Source organism: Mustela erminea, chromosome 16 (assembly GCF_009829155.1).
Source record: "Mustela erminea isolate mMusErm1 chromosome 16, mMusErm1.Pri, whole genome shotgun sequence".
Classification (NCBI taxonomy): Eukaryota; Metazoa; Chordata; class Mammalia; order Carnivora; family Mustelidae; genus Mustela; species Mustela erminea.
The window spans coordinates 10,978,422-10,990,682 of record NC_045629.1 but is presented as its reverse complement, the minus strand read 5'-3'; positions in this window follow the sequence as shown (position 1 = coordinate 10,990,682).

The window sequence follows — 12,261 nt, the reverse complement described above, 5'->3', positions numbered from 1 at the left end:
AAAGAAATCCTGAGAAAGAAGAATGGAGCTGGACACATCACCCTTTCTGATTTTGGAACTATATTATAAAGCTATAGTAATCCAAACAGTATAGTACCAGCATTAAAAAAAGATTCATTGACCCATGGAGCAGAAGTAACAGCCCAGAAATCAACCCATGCATACCTGGTCAACTAATATTTGGCAAAGGATCCATCCTCACTGGAGGAAAAACATTTTTTTCCAGTAATATTCTCTTAAATCATAGTTTTAGCTATTCCAGAATGAAGAGGCGAGCCCAAATACAATAAGAATAGGCAGAGGAAATACTGATTTATTTATTTACAGTGAATATTGTAAATATGTATTTGCAAGCACTGAATAGTTATTGTTCATAAAATCCTGCTGAGAGATGCATGGTGTGGGCTATCTGTAGCTCCATCTAGGTGGCTATATATACAGTTTGTAATTTATATTCCTCGTTAGTTAAAATGGGCTAATTAAAGGGGATGTGTTCCTATACACACAGATTTCCCACCAGTGTATAGCCCCCCTGACATGTTGCATTTTCCATATAGCTTTATAAACACAGAAGGTTATCTTATATAAATATAAACAACCTACTTCTTAACTTGCATTTAGCTAAATTGTGGATGAAATAGATACTACGTCTGTTTTCCTGTGCCTCAGCTTCTAAAAAAGATTTAAGTTAAAAGGTATATATATATTTTTATATGATAGGTAACAAATTTCAATTTTCAATGTTTCATGTGGTCAAATAATGTTTAAGAGATACTGAGAACCCAAAATATATAATTCATATGAAATATCATATGCTATTATGAAATCTTTTATGCTACTAATTTAGCATAAAATAATTTTAGCTTTACTGAATGATGACTTCTTCTGCAGTTTGAAAAGTCACTACAAAATCTTCTTTTATTTTGAGCCATAAGACTCATATGCAGTATAAATTTTTAATGCTTATAGTATATTGCAGACAGTTTAAACTGTGAAAATACTTAATTTTTGATGCTAGTCGTATTACATTTTGTGCTTTCTCCTTCAATTCTGTTTTACTCACATGTATCTTAAATACATAATTTACTTTTTATGGGTATACCTTATTTTTATTCTCAAATAAATAGAATGATTGGTAAGGACCATTGTACATTTTGATAAGATGAGTTATAACAGATTCATTAGACATCTGTAGAAGTTTCAAGACTGTTTAACTAAGGACTGGCCCTGAAGTTTAAAATTGTTTAATATCCTCTCTGCACTCTGGCTTCTGCAGGGCTGTCAAAAAAGCCAGTGATCTCCAGTGCCCAACTCCACAGGCCATGCCACAGGTGTGGCCATCCCTGAGGGAAGGCATACAGAAATTCTGGTGCTAGAAATTTTTATTTTGTGATTTTTTTTCCTGTCTTTCCCTGCACAGACACTGATTTTCTCTCTGGTGCAATAGATCAAATGCTGTAACTCTAAATATACTAAAAATCATTTTGCAGACTGTTATGTGACATGAGTAAATAATTGTGCTTTTCATAAGCTTCTATTTATCTGCTTATCTCTATATATGTACACATATTAATAATTGCAATGAGAAAGCTTTGCTGTTCCTAATGAGTGAATCTTTTAATGGATAAAGCTATTTAAATGTAGCTTAATATATTTAAGAGAGTGTTTTAAAAAACTATTGCATGAGGAATAGATTGGTTCATGTAGGTTGCAATCTTCTGCCCTAACTGCAACACTAGAGTAAAGTGATTACATAATTTATAGAGATGCACCGATCTATAATTGAGTTTGGTCATTATGAGAGATTTTCCAATGAGCTACTCAAACTGTAGAGAGCCCATTGTGCATATGGTGTGGAAGGGCTGGAAGGAGTCAAAGTTATCAGCAAATTATGTCATTTCAATCCATGGGTAATTTTTTATTTCCTTAAGTAATAGAATAGACCCATGAAAAAAACTTAACAGATAAACAATGTCAAATAAATATAATGCAAGATCAATTTCAAATAAGTACCAAACAGATGCTGTATGGAGAAGTCCGATGGGAGGGGTGATTATAGAATTTCTCTCGAGGAAATGAAATTTTAATATGACTTTATAAAATGGGAGGGTTAAAAAGAGGAGCATAGGGTTTTTCTGTTAGAGAAATTACAATTGTAAATAAAATAAAGAACTAATAAGTGCTCTTAGAGTCTATGCTGGACAAAGATTTAAAACAGGAAGCTAACTTCAGAAATGATGAGAATAAGAATCATCAGGGAATGACTGTACACCAGCCAGTTAGATCGTTACTTCTAAACAATGTTTCCAAAGATTCTAGATGGTCATAAGAAAGTCACTGGTCATTCAGCATTAACTTTATTTATTTATTTATTTATTTATTTGTTATTAGCATATAATGTATTTTTAGTCCCAGGGGTACAGGTCCGTGAATCATCAGGCTTATACATTTCATAACATTCACCATAGCACATACTCTCCCCAATGTCCATACCCCAGCCACCCCAGCCCTCCCATCCTCTTCTCCTCCAGCAATCCTCAGTTTGTTTCCTGAGATTAAGTCTCTTATGGTTTGTCTCCCTCCCGATCCCATCTTGTTTATTTTTACCTTCCCTACCCCCCACCAATCCCCACCCTGCCTCTCAAATTCCTCATATCACAAAGATCATATGATAGCTGTCTTTCTCTGAGTGACTTATTTCACTCAGCATAATACCCTCTAGTTCCATCCACATCATTGCAAATGGCAAGATTTCATTTCTTTTGATGGCTGCATAGTATTCCATTGTATATATATACCACATCTTCTTTATCCATTCATCTGTTGATGGACATCTAGGTTTCTTCCATAGTTTGGCTATTGTAGCACTAACTTTAATATAAAATATTCTTGTTGAGTACTTTTAACCTCTGTTGATCGGCATGATTAAATGCTAAAATAAGATTTTTTAATGTATAAAGAGAAATACAGAGTAATACAAGTCATAATTATTTGATGTAATATTCAACAATTTTTATATAAAACAAATGTTTTAAAATTGTACATAAAAAACAATTTTGAGATTTTGGAGTAAGGAAAGGTTTTAGTTGTTTTTAAAATAATCTTAATTTTCCATTCAGATTAGTATGTCTAATATTACAGATATAGCAAAATAGTAGTAAGCCCTCATGAATTCTCAAGATCCCAAAGAAAATAAAGCAATTGATCTTTAAGATCTTCTTAATCATTAAGACTAAATACAAAAAGAATTCTTTTTCTTATTAGTGAAATGGATGAGGTCGTTGAAAGTGTCAGAAACTAAACTAAATTTTTTGATGACTTCTTAGAACTTTTAAAAAAATGTTTCACAGATGGGATTGGGAGGGAGACAAACCATAAGTGACTCTTAATCTCACAAAACAAACTGAGGGTTGCTGGGGGGAGGGGGTTTGGGAGAAGGGGGTGGGATTATGGACATTGGGGAGGGTATGTGCTTTGGTGAATGCTGTGAAGTGTGTAAACCTGGTGATTCACAGACCTGTACCCCTGGGGATAAAAATATATGTTTATAAAAAATAAAAAAAATTTATTAAAAAAATGTTTCATAACAGAAAAAGTAATAAGTGGGGCATAGACTGAATACACTGTACACTTAATTTAATCCTTCCCTCATAATAGTAGAGAAATATTATCTGGAATAGAGAAGAAGTACATTTCCTGTTATAAGCGTATCTGGTATAGCCATAACTCAGATTTCTTCCTTTTTGTCTTTCCTGATAGGCAGGTCTGATTTACTCTGTATACTCCCATGAATAAATGATCTTAATAAACCTAAAGGCATTTTTCCACATTTGTGGGGTTGAAATTTATTAATAGAGGTAATGGGGCAAGCAGAAACATGCTTGTTTAAAATAGTTTTTATAGATAAAAGTTCCATTTCTTTAAGCAAATAGTAATTATTCAGAAAGGATTTTAGCATACTGTGTGTTTATCATGAGATATTTGTAAAAAGAATAAAGCATCTAAGTTACACAAGACTATAACTGCACCCTGGGCAATGAAGAACTTACTGTATTTTTCCACATGTTGAGGTAAACCACATAATGTACAAGAAGTAGAATAACTCCAGCCACAAATATGCCTGCAGAGTTCTGGCTTCTGGTCCTTTTACTTGGATTTCTTTTCTCTGCAGTGATAAGAAAAGCTTCAAAACTCATAAAAGAGAATCCAAGAATAATATTTTATAGAAGAGAAATCCCAGGTATTTGAAAAGATTACTTGGATGGCAGCAATAGTATACTGTTGATGCTTCACCAAATGACAGGCAAATCATTTATAACAATTTAACTAATCCAGAATTAAGGAATCTAAAACACTTTTTTTAAACCTAAAATATTTATATGCTGAAGATAATGTTTTTATGAGTGTGTCTAAATAGGTTCTTAGAATTCACAGTGCAAGATGAGACCTTTGCAGTTATGTACTCAACAAACTACAAGTGTAAATTACGTTGAAGGTTTTTACAATAACAAGTCAGAAGTAGGAGGATGACAGTAGAGGAAGATGCAGAAAGAATGGACATTTCATCAAAAGCCTTTACTCACTAATTCAGTAGTTTGTTAATTCACTTATTCATTTAAGCAACATACATGGCAAAGTTTCTCTAAGATGATGCAGCAGAAACAGGTTCTTATACCATATTCTCACAGTGGGAGAGCAAAATCAGTCACATAATAAAGATTCTGTAAGATCTAGGTGATGATGAGGGTGCTTGTTTATCATAGAATGATGCTATAGAAAGCCAGTGACTGAGGAGGGATGGGGTTGAGTTAGATCATGTGGTGCAGAAGGTTTAGTTGGGAAGATGGCATTTGAGGAACCAGCCATGCAAAGATGAGGGCAAAGTGTATTCCAAGCAGAAGGAATGGCTGTGGCAAATGTCCTGAAGGAGAAATCAGTTAGGTGTATTTGAGATAAAGGAAGACAAGTACAGAAAGTCTGGACTTTCAATAGCTCAACTTAAATTATTTTTCAACATTACAATACTGTGAAAACAAACAATACTGTGAAAGACCATACTTTGCCTTTTGAATTTGGATCTTTTCCTGGACTAGTGATACATGGTAGTTTCCTCTGTTATGATGGGGGGCAGCAGCAGAGAGCCACAGCTCCTAGGCACCAGGGCCAACAACCAACACTCTTGCAACCATTCTGTCCCCATGCAACCATTCTGTTTTCCACTTTCAGTACAGTATTCAATACATTACATGAGTGAGTCAACACTTTATTATAAAACAGACTTTGTGTTAGATCATTTTGCCTAACTGTAGCCTAATATCCGTGCTCAAAGTACATTTAAGGTAGGTGAGGCTGAGCTATGATATTTCATAAGTTAGATACATTACTGTATTTTCAACTTACAATGAGTTAATTGGGACTTACTCTATCGTCTAAGTAGAGAAAAACCTGTACAACTGGACTTCAGTGATCAAGGAAAAGTTAGAGTGAGTTTGGAAAAGTAAGGCTGTGGTAAGAAATTTACATTTTATTCTGCTTGCTTCCTGAAAGCAGTGTAATCTGCCTTCTGTTCCTGCAACACCTATCTAGCTGAGATGTCACAAATTTGCAGGGTGGTGGTGCAGGATAGTTAAGGATCGTAAAGACCAGCTTGGAAATTTCACAGTGGTCTAGGGAAGCAGATGGAGGAGGTAGCTTGCACTAAGGTGGTAGTAATTAAGATGGAGGAACTTTTAATGAATTTGAGTTGTATTTCTGAAGTACAGCCAGTGGGACTTGAAAATGGATTGTATATTAGAGGTAGGATGATCTAGAATAAGGAAAAATGATAACCCTTTGTGATAAATAGCAACAATAGAAAATGCAATATAATGCAAGCTAATGAATTACTAAAAGGAAAAGTTCTGAGGGTCAAATAATCTTAGCCTTTGATCTGAGAGGATGTCTAGTTCAATCTCATACCCAAAGTGCCTACTTCATTATGGGCAGATGGCCTCTGCTTGAACACTAGTGATGAAAACACCTTGGCAAACCATTATTTCATTAATGAAAGCCCACCTCAATCCTCAGTTCATAAGCCAAAAATGAGATAGATTTGGAACCTTTTGTTTCATTCTGTACTGGAATGGTATATTTGGAAAAAGGATCATTTCAAAGTCTGAGAAATAACCCTTTTTTCACTCTCCGTTTTGGCTAGTTTTTATCATCACATTTTAAAGATAGCAAACAATTTTGGGGGTAATTGGAGATAGGTCATAGGAAGACAGGGAAGAGAGATAATTCTTAACATTTCTGAGAGTCTGAGGAGTGTGGCAGACAGCAGACTGGTCAGTTGTTCTGTATTTTTATAAATGACTAGGCTTAAAAAAAGTGACATCAATTAGATAAGGAAAATATTCTATTTTGCAATCAGAAAGAACTTTGTAGATTTAAGAAGCAAACTATTTGAAAAATTTTTTGTGTTCTATAGCCCTAGAGGATTAAATTAGAAAACAATTAGTTCTGGGTAATCAAGAACATGTATTGAAAGTAGAAAGTCAGATGATTTTCTATTGTTAAGACTACTAAGTGAATTAAAACTTTCTTAGTTGCCTGATTGATTGATTATAGGCCAAAGTATGATAGAAATATTGTTGATTCTGTTTTGGGGTCAGCAGAGATTCTGATTTAGTTAATAAAGAAGAACAGAAGAAGAGAGATTTTATCACATAGATGTGAGAATTTCACAATGCATAGGTCATTTTCCCAGTGAAAAAATGATGATCCTGCCATTTAATAACTTATAACCTATTGAAATAAAATGTGCACAAAGAAAACAAATAACATTAAAAAAATTTATTCAAAGCTCTCTGGAGAAAGAACAAAATTAGAGGAATCTTACTATTAAGTACCAAGATCTGTTATAAAGCTACATAGTTAAAACACAAAAGTTTAATAAAATGAACTGCATCAAAATTAAGAAGTTCTGTTCATCAAAAGGTAAACCAAGTAGGACAAGCCATTTGTAATGCATATGACTGACAAAAGGCTTATATACAAAATATGCAAAGAACTCACAGACAACAAAGGAAAATGGACAAAAGACTTAGATAAGGATTCCCAAGCAAGGCTATCCAAATGGTCAATAAGCGTATTTAAAAGATGTGTTCAGCCTCATTAATAATCAAGGGATACAAATTAAAAACATAATAAGTTACCACTACATACCTACAAGAATGAGTAAAATTAAAATCCAAAATCCCTGACAGGGTGTGTAATAACTGGAACTCTGATTCATGGTGGTAGGAGTGTAAGTCTGTGCAAGCACTTTGTCAGTGTCTACCAAAGCTAACCATACTCATACTCGTGGACCCAGCAATTTTACTTCTCAATATATGCCCCAGAGAAATGCACAGATACATGAACCAAAAGACATGCACAAGAATGCTTACGACAGCAGTATTTTTAAAAGCTAAATACGAGCAAACCCCAATATTCTCAGTAGTACAACGGATAGATAATTGTGGTATAATCATAATATACAATGAAATACTCTATAGCACAAAAATAAATAAGCTACTGATCAGTGCAACCACAAGGGTGAAACTCAAACTCATTATTAAATAACAGAAGTCAGATACAAAAGAATGTGTGCTATATGGTTCCACTTATATTTAATGGAAGGGCCAACTATTAGAAATCAGGATAGGAGGAATTTGAGGGGTGGGGGACAGGGTGGTATTAGTAATTGGGAAGGAGCATGGAAGGCTTAAGAGGTAGTTATTTGATGTTTCCTTAATATGTGATAGCTACACAGAGGTTCACTTTGTGCTAATCCAGCAAGCTTCCACTCAAGATTTGTATATTCAATTATACTTTAATTAAATATATATAAGCATGTAAATCTTTATGGGTTACATTTTAATTAAATATATGTAAATATATGCTAGAATGCCAGTTATATCTCAATTAAAATTGTATTAAAATGTACAAAGAAAGAAGTTACATTAACACTACAAAATTTCTAAACATGAACATAACCTATTACATCTCAAGCAGTACAAAGTTGCATATAATTAAAGGAAAAATATGAAACAGATTTCAAAGAAATCCCATCAGGTTGGGACAATAAACCAGATCTTCAAGGTGAAGCTTGAGAGATCTAAGTATACAGTATTTTTGTTTAAAACAATAACAACCTACTCTGAAGTAGCCAACAATACATTTAAAAGAAATCCTAGGGGCATTAGTGAGGACACTGAAATAGTTAAAAAGTAGTCTGGATAGCAGCTCCTATGTGATTCCCATTAACTTTTTTCTAAAAGAGAAATAAAGATACTGAAAATAGAATGAAAAGACTGAAATTGTCATTCAACCTATTGTTAACAATTAGACTATTTTCTGAGAAAATTTTCCTGAAGGTATCAAAGAGGATTGGTGGCGTTGACTTAAGAACTACAGTTGTTAGCCTGAAGCTATTTGGTCAGACCAAGTGGAACAAAGCTACTGAGAAGAAAAAGGTTGGACTCCAGCTATTTCTCCCTCACTTCCTGCCAGCCCAAAGAGAAAACAAGATTTTGCCCCATTCAGACAATGGACAATGGAGACAATGGCCTCCTTATTTGTTCTCCCCACTTTCACCAAGAACTGCTCTTCTTGCTTGGAGATGGCTACTGCCTGAAAAGAAGGAAGGAAACTGAGTATGGGACCAGCAGAGCACACCCAGTCCAAGTAGAATCTCCAGTGGGGTCTTGGGTTTGTGAATGTCATAAAAGAATCTTATCAGAGAAATAGTCATTGGGCAAAGGAAACACCTGCCATACTCTAAGTGAGCTTCATGAAATGAAAATATGTTAGGCTTTGATAAATGTAATGAAGGCAGTGATGGAAAGGGATATGATAACCTGCTGCTAGATGGAAGGATAGTACTATCTAAGATGGGGTGCTCAAGGAAGCCACTCTGAAAAGATGATATTTGAATGACCATCTAAATCAAAGATGATCTTTGATGACCATCTGAATGACCCAGTGGACAGCCAAGCAAGTGAAATGTTCCTGACAAGGAAGAAACCAGTGCAAAGGCCACAGTGCAAGAGTTAACCCAGTGTGTTTGAAGAACAGAAAGAAAGTTCATGTAGATTTATTATCATTATTTTTAAACTCTGCTAACTGTCCCTAATGATTTTAGCTTCTACCATTTTTGCTTCCTTTTTGAATTCTAATTTGATATCAAATATACTTTTTCTTCAAGCTTGATGTTATTTGTCAATTTAATAAACTTATATTCTATGATTCATTGGAATTATTGGTAATATTTTGAGCAGGCCCAAATTGAGAAAAACTCAAAGAGAGGGTCATTCAAGATCCTACTTGAGGGTAACATTTCATAATTACCCATTTTGAAGAGGGATTCACAAAATTACATAACTGCATGATTCCTCAAGTTACCATTTTTAAATCCTTGTAATAATAATAACTGCTATTTTTAAGCACCTAATATGTGAGGGCTTGGAATTGGATTTTGCATAATTCTCTCAACAAACTTCATCGTATCATGCCTGATAATTACCTGGGCCTGCGAGAGGCTGGGTAAATTAATTTCCTGAAGACCACAACTAGGAATTAGAACAGTTAGTACTCTGACATAGAAGTGAGTCCCACTGAATGCATTGGAATTTCTCATGGTTTGATGAAAACATTTGTTTCTTCCCTAGGGGTAGATGTTCCCCAAGATCTGGTTTCAGCCATTGCACATACTCTTCTAATTCTTTTTTTTTTTTTTTTTTTCCTTTCCCTGCTCTGATAATTCTTAAACCAGACCCTCTATCATCAGGTCACTTTTACCTATAATACACCTTCCCCCTTTTTTCATCTATTAGTTATCTACATATTTTTCTAAGACTGTGCAAGTGTTATCTCATCCTTGAAGCTTCTTTTTGACTCCCAGTCCAATATCCTCACTCCCCAACCTTCCTCTAGATTAGCTTGAGGAAAACTGACAGCTCTTTTTTTTCTTATAAACTTTTTTGAGGTAGAATGGCAATCACTTCTCTAAGCTCATTCAGGAAGAGAATGTGTCGACCCTGTTTTCAGTCTCTTCCCCTTTGGTTGTTCCATGGTCCACACTACAATCAGTGATACTTCTATGAATACCACAAATTGAGTGATGTCATCTCTTCAATGACTCCCTACTGTCTTCAACATGAAGACTAAACTGTCCAGTCTGGTCTGCTATCGATTTCATGGAAAGGGATGCATGAACCATTGATTTCTGAAACTTCTGGGCAGAACTGGTCAATAGTTATTCTTCTTGCCTTCTGGCATCTTTCTTGTTTTCCTCAATTTCTAAAATAGATAGATAGATAGACACTAGAAACTCTAAAATAGAATATTCTTGGTGTTTTAAGTAATTTAGAGAAGGAGATATCAACCTGGGTCAAGACTAGGGTGAATGAGACAATTGAAGTGCATAGCACACACGATTTAAGGAGGTTCTCACTCTCAGGGTCAGGCAAGCTCCAGTCACCAGGGGAAGGGGAAAGTGGGTTGATCTGACAGAATGGGTGAATAATGTGAATCCATTTGTGTTCCATGTGAAGGCTTACTAAAGAGTGATGTCAACAGAAGTGAATTTCTATTGATCAAGTGGAGAAGATGACCCATTCTGTAGATACCAGTCAGCTTCATAACCTTGACCCCTGTCACTGCCCAGTGGACTGATGAATGAAATGGCCATGGTGACAAAGATGGAAGTTATGCATGGGCTCAGCAAGATGGCCTTCCACTCACCAAGGCTGATCTAACTGTAGCTACTACTGAATGTCCAGCCTGCAACAGAGATTAACACTGAGTACCAGCTATGGTACTGCTCCCCAGAGTGATCAGCTAGTTACCCAGTTGCATGTTGACTACTTTATAAACAACTGCATCATGGAAGGGGCAGCACTTTGTTCTCACTTCAATAGACAATTACCCTGAATATGGATTTGCCTTCCCTGACAACAATGCTTCTCTTAACGCCATCATCCATGGACTTATTAATGCCTTATCCATCATCACAGGATTCCATCATTGTTTCTGATTGTTGGAACTCACTTTATAGCAGATGCAGAGCAGAAGTGGGCCCCAGCTCATGAAATTAACTGGTCTTACCTTGTTTCCCACTATCCTGAAAGAGCAGGTGGACTGGCATTTTGAGGACTCACTTATAGCATCAGTTAGGTGACAGCACCTTGGAGAGGTAGAAAAACTTCCTCCAGGATGCAGTATGTGCTACAAGTCAATTGTTTCTCCCATACCCAGGATTCAGGCATCTAGAAATGAGGGATTGGAAATATCTTACTCTGACTCCTGATGATCTATAAGAAAAATTTTTGCTTTCTGTTTCTGCAACTTTGGACACTGCTTATCTGGAGATCTTAATTCCAAAAGATGAATGTTTCCACCAGTGGGAACAACAATAATTTCACTAAGCTGGAAGTTAAGACTGTTACCTGGCCACTTTGGGATGCTTTAATCAGTGAACCACCAGACAAAGAAAGTTGTTACTATATTGGCTGGGATGATTGATCATGGCCATTAAGGAACAATAGGGTAGCTACTCCACAGTGGGGGTAGGAAACAGTATGCTTGGAATGTAGGATATCCCTTAGGGGCACTTCTTAGTTACTTTCATGTCCTAAGATTAAAGTCATTGGAAACTACAAAAAGCCAATTCAGGCAGCATTGCTAATAACTAGAGCATTCAAAAATGAAGGTTTGGTCACTCAAGAGAGAACAACCATTACCAGCTGATGTACTTTCTGAAGGCAAAGGGAATTTTAAATGGGTAGCAGAATAATTTAGTTATAATTACCAGCTATTATCATGTAAACACTTAGAGAACTAAGTACGGTAATAGTTGAGTATTTTTTCTTATCTTGATATGAATGCTTATATTAACCAGCATTTTTGTTTTCTTCACCTTTCTGTTTCCTAGTTAACATAAGATATGTTAATAGTAGTTTCTTTTATATCTATTTAGGTTACAAAATGTCAAATGAAGAGTGTAAATCATCTGGAAGAAGAATGAACATCAACCTGAGACCCAGAAAGGTCTTTGCATACATTCTGGGGAAAAGTCTTACTGTTTTTATTGTTTGCCTCCTGTTTGGTAGAAATGTGACTTTGCTATTATTTCTGCTTGAACACTGAGTATGGTTTGAAGAGATATGTATGGGTGGCAAGTTGATAAGGAGTGAACTTCTGTGATTTTGTGATGTGTTAAACTCATCTTCAATGAACTGT